The following is an 11,598-nucleotide window of genomic DNA, read 5'->3' as shown; positions in this document are numbered from 1 at the left end:
TATAGTCTCTATCTTTTAAGATTTTACAATACAAAAGAGGATAAAAGTATACAGGTGATTTAAACATCAAGAATTATGACAGAGGTAGGCAAAGAATGTTACTCATGACACATAATGGGTACAATATTAAAAGGGGTGGAGAATGGCTTACTGGAGGAAATTGCACCTCTAATGAATCTTGAAGGAATAGTTAGTCACATTGACAAGGCGGCAGAGATAATAGCAAGAGCAATAACAAAGAAATGTAAAGATTATAAATAAATGAATATGTCATATATTCATTCCAAATTCCTTCTAAATTTTTAAAATAAAATAGATTTATGTTATATAAAATGGGTATGAAACCACCTTTATCATAGAATAACTTATGCTACTTTATTTTCCATATTTCCTTTAGATTCTCAGAAATAGCCACATGTTTATTTTATCTGGGTAAGAGTGTATATTTCTTTAAAAGAAAGAGACATGCATTTTAGAAATGCACATCAGAAAACCTGGGTTTTATATTTATATTAATAACATTTTATCAAAATAAACTTATGGAAGATTGAATGTCGCTTCTGTATAACAATTATTCCCATGCAACTTTCACAATAGTAACATTTAACAGTTTTGATCAGGGTTATACCTGAAAGTAAAATAACATAATGGACAAGGAGAGCACTAAAAATTTCCAGGGACTTCCCATAAAGCACAAAATTTCTGAAATATTTACATTAATAACATTTTATTAAAACAACTTATAGGCTGCGCGTGGTGGCTCATGCTTGTAATCCCAGCACTTTAGGAGGCCAAGGTGGGCAGATCATGAGGTCAGGAGTTCAAGACTAGCCTGACATGGTCAAACCCTGTCACTACTAAATACAGAAATTAGTCGGACCTGGTGGCGCGTGCCTGTAATCCCAGTTACCCAGGAGGCTGAGGCATGGGAATCACTTGAACCTGGGAGGCAGAGGTTGCAGTGAGCCGAGATCATGCAACTGAACTCCAGCCTGGGTGACAGAGTGAGCCTGTCTCCAAAAAAAAAAAAAAAAAAAAAAAAAAAAAAAAAGGCTGAGTATCTTTTTTAATCTAACAACTATTTCGAACATTCCAACATCTCCTTTTATAAGGTCAAATAATGAATCTCTGTGATTTTCCAAAGGCCCACTGAGAAATTTCACTGGTTTTAGGTTAAAAGTTTTAGTTTTAGGTATAAAATATATCCTGGTGGCTCACACCTGTAATCCCAGCACTTTGGAAGGCCGAGGCAGGCGGATCACGAGGTCAGGAGTTGGAGACCAACCTGACCAACATGGTGAAATCTTGTCTCTACTAAAAATACAAAACTTAGCCGGGTGTCGTGACGTGAACCTGTAATCCCAGCTACTCAGGAGGCTGAGGTAGAGAATCGCTTGGACCAGGGAGGTGGAGGTTGCAGAGAGCCAAGATTGCGCCACTGCCCTCCAGCCTGGTGACTGAGCAAGACTCTGTGCAACACCATTCAGGACATAGACATAGGCAAGGACTTCATGACTAAAACACCAAAAGCAATGGCAACAAAAGCCAAAATAGACAAATGAGATCTAATTAAACTTAAGAGCTTCTGCACAGCAAAAGAAATTATAATTAGAGCGAACCAGTAACCAACAAAATGGGAGAAAATTTTTGCAATCTACCCATCTGACCAAGGGCTAATATCCAGTATCTACAAAGAACTCAAACTAATTTACAAGAAAAAAAACAACCCCATCAAAAGTGGGTGAAGGATATGAACAAACACTTTTCAAAACAAGACATTTATGCAGCCAACAAACATGAAAAAATCCTCATCATCACTGGTCATTTGAGAAATGTAAATCAAAACCACATTGAGATACCATCTCTTGCCAGTTACAATGGTGGTCATTAAAAAATCTGGAGACAACAGATGTTGGAGAGGATGTGGAGAAATAGGAACGCTTTTACACTGTTGGTGGGAGTGTAAATTAGTTCAACCATTGTGGAAGACAGTGTGGCAATTCCTCAAGGATCTGGAAATAGAAATACCATTTGACCCAGCAATCCCATTACTGGGTGCATATCCAGAGGATTATAAATCATTCTGTTATAAAGACACATGTACACGTATATTCACTGCGGCACTGTTTACAATAGCAAAGACTTGGAACCAACCCAAATGCCCATCAATGATAGACTGGATAAGGAAAATGTGGCACATATACATCATGGAATACTATTCAGTCATAAAAAAGGATGAGTTCATGTCCTTTGCAGGGACATAGATGAAGCTGGAAACCATCATTCTCAGCAAACTGACACAAGAACAGAAAATCAAACGCCGCATGTTCTCACTCGTAAGTGGGTGTTGAACGATGAGAACACAGGACACAGAGAAGGGAACATCACACACCGAGGCTTGTTGTGGGATGGCGGAGCTAGGGAGGGATAGCAGGGTTTGGGGAAGGATAACATTAGGAAAAATACCTAATGTAGGTGATGGGGGAATGAATGCAGCAAATGACCATGGCATGTGTATACCTATGTAACAATCCTGCATGATCTGCACATGTATCCCAGAACTTAAAGTATAATAATTTTAAAAAATCCTGAAATTTTTATTTTATTTGATCTAATTTAGAAACTGATTTTGGGAGGGCGAAATTAAGAGTTGTGGAGTTGATTAGGTGAGATCATGACTGCCTGAGAAATAATACTTCTTTACCTATTTAATCAAAGTAAAAATAAAGCATTTGAAAAAAACACAGAAGGTAACACTATTGTAAAAATGTTAGTTATTTCATAAGTAAAAAGCATATGTTCTATGGGATTTTTTTCCCATAGATAAGAACATAATAAAGACAATTTAATCATAGAATATTTTTCTTGAAAGGCACAGAATCTCTTCTATTTACACAGATTACATAAAAGATAAAGATTAACTTTTTACATTGCAGGTAGAAGCATTAATTTCTAAATAAAGGAAGCAAACCCATCTAAACTGAGGGATCATTGTAAATATCTTACTATATTTCATAGCTTCTTTTCAGACTCAGGTATTATAAATCAAGGCAAATAAAATACACTTTCAATTTCTGTCTTTCCTTCTGATCTTTCATATTCTTTTAGGGGATCTGTAAGGTCAAAACAATTTTCCTAATAATGAAAAGTCATCTGCCTTTTTGACTTTCATTCTCTCACAAGTATACACTGTTGTTTTCCATAGGTTACTTAATACATCACATTGTAAAGGATTAAAAGTAGAAGCTAGGCCGGGCGTGGTGTGTCACACCTGTAATTCCAGCACTTTGGGAGGGCAAGATGGGTGGATCACTTGAGGCCAGGAGTTCGAGACCAGCCTGGCTAACATGGTGAAACCCTGTCTGAAAAATATAAAAATTAGCTGGACATGGTGGTGCAAGCCTGGAATCCCAGCTGCTCGGGAGGCTGAGGCAGGGGAGTTGCTTGAACCTGGGAGACAAAAGTTGCAGTGAGCTGAGATCAAGCCACTGCATTCCAGCCTGGGCAACAGAGCAAGATTCTGTCTCAAAAAATAAAATAAGTAGAAGCAAATATAAGGATCCAGCTGTCTTGTCTTTTACTAGCCCAGATAATAGGAGATAAGCAAATATGTGAAACAATTACATTCTACTCATAAAATTTTGTTTTGAAAAATAGCTACTGTTTGTAACAAAAAGATCATTTATGTCAACATGCAATGTGTTCATCATTGCTATTTTTCAACAAATATTTTAAAATTTTCTTTTTTTCTTTAATATGGTAAATATCAATAATTATAACTCACATTATAAATCACATAAGCAAAAGCTCTTTGAGGTTCTCAATAAATTTTAAAAGTATAGAAGGGTCTGGAAACCAACAAGCCGCTTTAGGAAAATCCTACTTTTTCCCTTGAAAAACAAAAGGACATACACTGTTGTAATTCTATGTCAATGTTATTACTTGAAGAGTTTAAACCACCCGTATTACTTATAACTTTTAACCAAAGTAACTAATTTCTGTTTTAAAGAGAAAAAAGCTGGATGGAAAATAAACTGGCATATACAACCATTTTAACAGAGTAACAGAGGTTAAGAATACATATGACATTTGGGCAACCCAAATGCCCATCGATGATAGACTGGACAGGGAAAATGTGGCACATATACACCATGGAATATTATGCAGCCATCAAAAACGATGAGTTTGCGTCCTTTGTAGGGACATTGATGAACCTGGAAATCATCATTCTCAGCAAACTGACACAAGAACACAAAATCAAACACCACATGTTCTCACTCATAGGTGGGTGTTGAACAATGAGAACACACGAACACAGGGAGGGGAGCACTATACACTGGGGTCTGTTGGGGGGGAGGGGGGCAGCGGGGAGTGGGGAGTTGGGGAGAGATAGCATGAGGAGAAATGCCACATATAGGTGAAGGGGAGGAAGGCAGTAAATCACACTGCCACGTATGCACCTATGCAACAATCTTGCATGTTTTTCACATGTACCCCAAAACCTAAAATGCAATAAAAAAAAAAAGAATACATATGACAAAACTTTCTATGGTCATACAAATTCTTTTTATAACTTTCTAAAGTGTCAAAAATAAATGTACTCATGACATGACTCCAAGATATAGCTAGCCACTTCATAGCACTTAAAAATAAGAAACAAAAACATTTAAATTTAAAATTATGTTTAGGTTAAACCAGTGTTTTAATATTCTATTTTACTTAGAAAATAAAATATTTCTTTTCAATGATTACCCATTAATTAACTCAATTTAATGTCAGTCTACGATTTTGAATTGCTTAAAGATCTTGGAAATAATCTTTAATCCGGCCTACTTCAAAGTATAATAGCCGTTGATACAAAATTTGTCAGAGTAATGATTTCATTTTGTTGACTACAACTTTACATCTTTTATAATCATAAACATTTTTTGGAATCATGTTAACTTATTTGATCAGTAAACCTATACAAGTTTAGGAAAAAGAAATCTAAGTAAAATACAATCATGCTTGTATTATACTTTACACTAAGAAATCAGAAAAAACCATAATTGTCAAAATAATGTTAAATATGCAATCTTGGTTTCTGAGTTAGTTTCCCTAAGAGATGTTTTGTTAAAGTCTAGTACATTTAAAGTATTGTAAGTCAATTTGTTTATTTTCTGGGAACAACATTTAATTCATATATGCACTTATGTTCTCTAATCAGAACAGTGCTCCTTTAATTTAATTTTTAAATTTTTAATATATAAAAAAATTCTTTTAAAGCCATCAGCACCTTATTTGTGACAGTCTCCCATCCAAGTACTAACCAGGCCCCACCCTGCTTAGCTTCATGAGATCAGATGAGATCAAGCACATTCAGGGTGGTATGGTCATAGACTAATTTAATATAGGAAAAAATTTTACAGATTCAATGAGAATTAAAGGTCTTTCTGAATGATACTCACACAGATTCACAGAGAGCTTATGATTTTAGATATATGACTTCAGCCACAGATCAAGAGTAAACACAAAAACACAAATATTTGCCAATCTTGATATCAAAAAGCTATTCTTCTTCCTGGTGGCATAAAGTTTTAATTTACTTTAAGACAAAATTGACAGACAAACAAAACTAATAAAGGAATTCTGTTGTCTCTTGCCTAACAGGAAATAGTTCTTTATAATATATTACTATTAATCCACATAACCCATTAATGCAGAGATTGAATTCTCAGAAATTCACAGATAGCTTACAACTTCAGATCTATGACTTCAGTCACAGATCAAGAGTAAACATAAAAACACAAATAGTTGCCAATCTTGATATCAAAAAGCTATTCTTCTTCCTCGTGGTATAAATTTTTAATTTACTTGAAGATAAAATTGACAGACAAACAAAACTGACAAAGGAATTCTGTTGTCTCTTGCCTAACAGGAAATATTCCTTTATAATACATTACTATTAATCCATATAACCCATTAATGCAAAAATAAAGCAAAAAAAAAAAAAAAGAAAAAAAAAGAGATAAAAAAAGAAAAAAAAATCCCATTAATGCAGAGACTGAATAAACATGCCATAATACCAGATTCCCAACTATTGCTGCTACCAAGTGGGAATAACTTAGTGGTCATGTATAAATTAGAAATAAAATAATAACCAAAAAAAAAAAAATCCCAGGAAGGAGAATAACGAATGAAACAGAGTATACAAAGTTAAAGTTCATTGGTTGCTTGGATTTACCTCTGGGAGCTAAGAAAAGACCTGTGCAGGCTTAACCAGCAAAAGGGCTGTATTTCTTCAGTAAGTTGCTTCCTAGCCATGTGATCTTGAACACACAGCTTAACTTCTCCCATTCTGTTACTCCATAGGGAAGGTGTGTGATTAAAATATGATGATTAACATGAAGACATTTAATAAAACTGCAAAGTGCCATACAAATGTTAGTTATAAGAATCAATATAATCAGTGTATGACATTAACATTAAATATGGATTTATATAATAATTTTATTTTCTTCCTTTGTTATCAAACAGCAGAATATTTGCTCTCAGAGTCATAGAGTGTATAGTTAAAAGACCAAATCTGAATCTATTACTTTCATTATAAATGAGAAAACTGAGGCTTAAGATAGGTTAAATGATTTCTTTGAGGTTATTTAGCTAGAGTAGCGGGGTGGTGTGATATCTAGGACATGTTGAGCTATTCTGCTTCTGTTCTAATGTATCAGCTAGAAGTAGTTTTGTAAACTATTTTTAGGGTTTTAGTTTAATAGTTAATGTACTTATTAGCCCACACATAAGAAATCGTCTCTGTAACTTATTGTGCTTTGTGGTATAATTAAGAGGAAATGAGGCACTGTAGTCTCTGATTCATGTATAGAAATCTTAAGTCCTGGATTTTTTTAGGACAGGTAATACTTTTGAATATTTCTGTCTTTATATTTCACTAAATATTCAGATTTTATTCTCTATTTGGACAGAAAATATGATTGTGCTTGTTATATTATTCAACCATAACCTTTCTATATTTATTGTTATAAAACTGTAGTTTCACTGTATCATTAAGTTTGTTAACAAAAGACCATGAGGTCTGCAAAGGAAAAATAAAGAAGAATTTTATTTTCTTAAAAAACAATCACAGCCTCTGATGTAAACTGAAAGCAAGCTATTGGGAAAGATCCCACCCCAGCCCTCAATCAGGTCTGTATGTGCAAATGAAGAATTCAAACTCATTCAGCCTGAATTGGTTGAAAACTGCTGGGTCCTGAATGGGCAGTTTTCGAGCCAGAACCAGAAGTCTCTGTTGGATGCTCCTTCCAGGCTGCTGGTGGGAGTTTTCCTGCCACTGTGTCTCAGCTCCAGTTACTGGTTATAGGAACTGCCTTAGCTCAGAGGCACAAACAGGATGTTTGCCTGGAACTGTCCTCTCTGGGAACCCTTTTAAATTTTAGCATGTCTGAAAAACTGTCTAAAATACAGAGAATTCCTAAAGCTATGACAATTAAGATAAAAACAAAGTAAATGTAAGGGCTGAGCATATTACATGGAAAGCTTGTTCACCATCAGTAATCCATACAAGGCAATGGGGGAAGGAGGTTTTAATTAAGGAATATAAGGGTTGTAGCATTAGAGAGAAATTGGGGTTCACATTCTGCAATAATCCACATACTCTGAGCTGCCTTTTTGTAGCAAGTAAGGGGAAAAAGAAGATGACCTGAATGTGAGAGGGATCAAGGCTTAGCCTTAAGGAAATTAATACATATCCAAGGAATTTAATTAAATCTTGACAAAATTATAATTTTTCTATAGAGAAAAATGAGGTTATGAGATACTATTTTCTTTTTACATCTCAGAAAGCAGTTTTAGATCTTGAAAGGGGGATTTGGATGAAACAAAATTGCACATTTAACTCCCAAACAAGATTATGAGAAGGGAAAAATAGACATCCAGTCCTCCTTAGCAGTCTGCAGAGACAAACTGACCTTTATACGTAACCCAACATCTTTCAGTCAGCCAACTGACCTCATATGAGATACTATTTTCTTTTTCTCCCAATTTAACCATTGCTCACTGCAATCTATTATGACATTTATTGAGGCATCAGCAGGCAGTAAAAATGAAGAGTGTCAGCAAGGTAAGTGTTTTGAGAGGGAGAACATAAAAGCATATTATCAATATATTGCAAAAGGGTTGAACCTCACAAAAAGGTTATCTGTTCCAGGTCTGCTCAAAGAATCTGGGAAAAATAGATAGGGCTCTCAGGATATCCCTGAGGAAGTACTGTCCATGTATATTGTTGGCCTCTCCACATGAAAGTGAAAAGAAGCTGACTTTCAGGTAAACAGGGATGCTGAAAAAGGCAACACAGAGGTCAAGAGCAGAAACATATTGGGTGTCAGAAGGCATATTATTTAAGAGTATATGTGGATCAGGCACAATGGGGTATCAGGAATAACGATATTGGTTACAGCTCTAAGTTCTTGAACAAACCTCAATCTTCTCCCATTATGTTTCCAGATGGGTGAAACTGAGGTATTGCATGGGCTAGTACAGGGGACGAGTCCCTTAGAAATAAAATAATCAATGATAGGTTCTATGCCTTGTAAGGCCTCAGAATTGAGGGGATATTGTTTCAAATTTAGAAGAGAATTGTTAGGATCTATCTGAATGAACATAGGTGGTGCTGAGTGAAAAAGACAGATATTGGTATTCGTTTTTGCCCATAGGATCTCAGACAATTCCCTTAAGGTAGGTTGTTCAGAAATGGCTGGACAGACAGGGGCTCACAAGGGAAACACATAAGTGAGGTCAGAAGTAGAGGAATTAGACTGGGTGCAGTGATTGATGCCTGTAACCCTAGCACCTTGGGAGGCCAAGGCGGGAGGATTGCTTGAGCCAAGGAATTTAAGACCAGCCTGGGCAACATAGTGAGACCTCGTCTCTGTATGTAAAAAAATTAGCTGGGTGCAGTGGCGCCCGCCTGTGATCCCAGCTACTCAGGAGAATGAGATGGAAAAATCACTTGAGCTTAGGAAGTCAAGATTGCAGTGAGCCACAATTGTGCCACTGCACTTCAGCCTGTGTGACAGAGCAAGGCTCCCTTGTTAAAACAAAACAAAGCAGAGGTCTCAGGTGAGCTTATTCCTAATAAAACACATTTCCCTTATGAGTAAATGATGTTGGCTTGATTCTTTTCAAGGAAGTTCCTTCCTAATAAATGTTTGGGAAGAGAGGGGAGAAGGAGGAAGCTTTGGTATCCAATGATGGGCCCTGTCTGATAAGGCATTGGATTTGACTTGACTATCATTGGCTGGCTGGGGACCCCAATCATTTGGGTGGTTTGACTACTCTTGGGAAAGTGATCTGAAAAAGAGTTGGAGTTTAGCACTGAGAGGGTAGCAACAGTATCTATCTGTGCCTGGATCAATTTGTTATTTATTTGCAAACAAACTTTCTCCAGCTTGTTCACAGAAGAAAGAATGTTGCCCTTATCTCCCTGAAGCATCTCTACTCTTGTAATGAAGAAAAAGCTGGCATTTCCCTGGCTTTATCTGGGTTCTTCTGAAACCATCATCTGTATTTTCCATAACCTCTTTTGTAGTGATCAAAGCCCTTGCGAAAGAAACAGATCTTGTTTCCCAACATCTTGAGAGAATTTTGGTTCTGTGGTTGTTTTTTAAATTGCTGAATATGTAGAGAAATGAGTGTGGTAGTCTTTTCCTAATAATCAAGTGTCTTATTTATTCTTTGTTTCTTTATGAAGTTTTAGAGAGAGAGAGTTTGCCAAAGAGGCAATTTTGTGGGGTTTCTTAAAGGTCCAATTGAGGTTATGTTGTTTGACTAAGGCATTAAGAGTCTGGTTAAGATCTGAAAGAAAACTGGAATTAAAAAGGTTAATGGTATCCTCCGTTAAGTCCTTGATACCATAATTTTGCAGGAAAGCCTTTTTTTGTTGTTTTTTTTTCTGAGACAGAGTGTTGCTCTGTTGCCCAGGCTGGAGTGCAGTGCTGCCATGTCAACTCACTGCAACCTCTGCTTCCCGGGCTCAAGTGATTCTTGTGCCTCAGCCTCTTGAGTAGATGGGACTACAGGCATGCACCACCATGCCCAGCTAGTAGAGACCATTTAGTGGAGACAGGGTTTTGCCGTCTCTAATAAATGTATTTTTAGTAGAGACATAGTTGGCCAAGCTGCTCTCAAACTCCTGACCTCAAGTGATCCTCCTGCCTCTAAACCTCCCAAAGTGCTAGGATTATAGGCGTGAGCCACCACGCCCAGCTTGGAAAGCCATTTTGAACCAGTCATAATAATCTAAGACAGACTCATCTTTCTTTTGAGTGAATTATTGAATGGTTTTCCCATTAATTTACCAGAGGAAAAGCACTGGAATGACCTTTAACAAATCACAGGTTATTTTCTTTGCTTTGTTATGGCCTTTTCCCTTTTGAAATGGAAGTCCTCTAGAGGTTTTATCCATTTATTTAGGCATATACATGTTTGACCAATGACACTGACCCCCAGCATGTGAATTAGTTAATAGATTTTGGTGAGTCTGGGCTAGTATGTGCTCATGATTAAACTAAAGTGGCATTCAAACTCAAGGAAGTCAGTTTTAGGCCAATTGCCAAGAGTTCAGATTTAGACCAAGGAATGTAAGAAATGGTCTGATCTCCCTCTGCATTTTCACTTATTTAAAATGGGGCAATAAGAGGAGTTGAGGGGTTATGGGTAGTGTGCCTGGGATACACAGTGAAGAGAAAAAAGGAAGTTCAGAAAGTGAAGAAGGTAGTAGCAGAAAAGAATAAAGTAGAGGTAGTGCAGACGGAGTGAAAGGAGAAGAACAAAGGGTTACAGAGTCCCTCTTGGGAGCAGAATCTGGGCTAGGAGGATTTTTAAGTTTTTGGAGACAGGGAGTTCAGAATTAGTTTCTCTCAAGAAGGCAATTTGAAATTCTTGATTGCATTTGGAGTTTTCTGTTAAAGAAAGCCTCGTATTTTCTTTGAGAGGCCTAGATTCCTCTTTGTTCTAATTGTATGCATAAATAAATTTGATTAGGGATACAGAAAGCTTCCAATTGTAGCCAAAAAAAGTTTTAAATCACCCTGGGTTAATTTTATCCAGAACCTTAAATAGGCATAAGAATTTTCTCCATAGGTTTTAAGTATAAAAGTCATCAGTGAACCATAAGGTAGCTGGTTGAAGACCATTATCTTAGAACATGTGTTACCCATAGCACTGTAATGAAGGCATCCCTTTGGGTGCAACAGAAACATTAGTGTCCCCACAAAACTTGAAATGCGAGCATACTCCACCAAGCACAAGTACATTGCAAATGCAAATGTACTCCACAAAGTGTGAGTGTCCCCCACAGGACTCATAGAGCCAGGTGAACAAGCTCCCTAGAGAAAACAAAGTCTCGGGGACATCAACCTAAAAGTGGGAGATCTGTAGATGGGTAAACACAGCCTCCATTGTAAACGGAGTGTGCTCCAAAGAACAAAGAGTGGGTCTGGCTTAAATAGGGAAAGTTCTCGTCCCAGCCCATAATCAAGTCTGTGAATGCAAATAAATAACTCAAAAGTATTTAGTTCCCATTAGTTGAAAACAGCTGAGTCC

This window comes from Aotus nancymaae, unplaced genomic scaffold, assembly GCF_030222135.1.
Source record: "Aotus nancymaae isolate 86718 unplaced genomic scaffold, 86718_ANA_hifiasm-v0.15.2.pri h1tg000004l, whole genome shotgun sequence".
NCBI lineage: Eukaryota > Metazoa > Chordata > Mammalia > Primates > Aotidae > Aotus > Aotus nancymaae.
Note: the sequence above shows the minus strand (reverse complement) of the source record.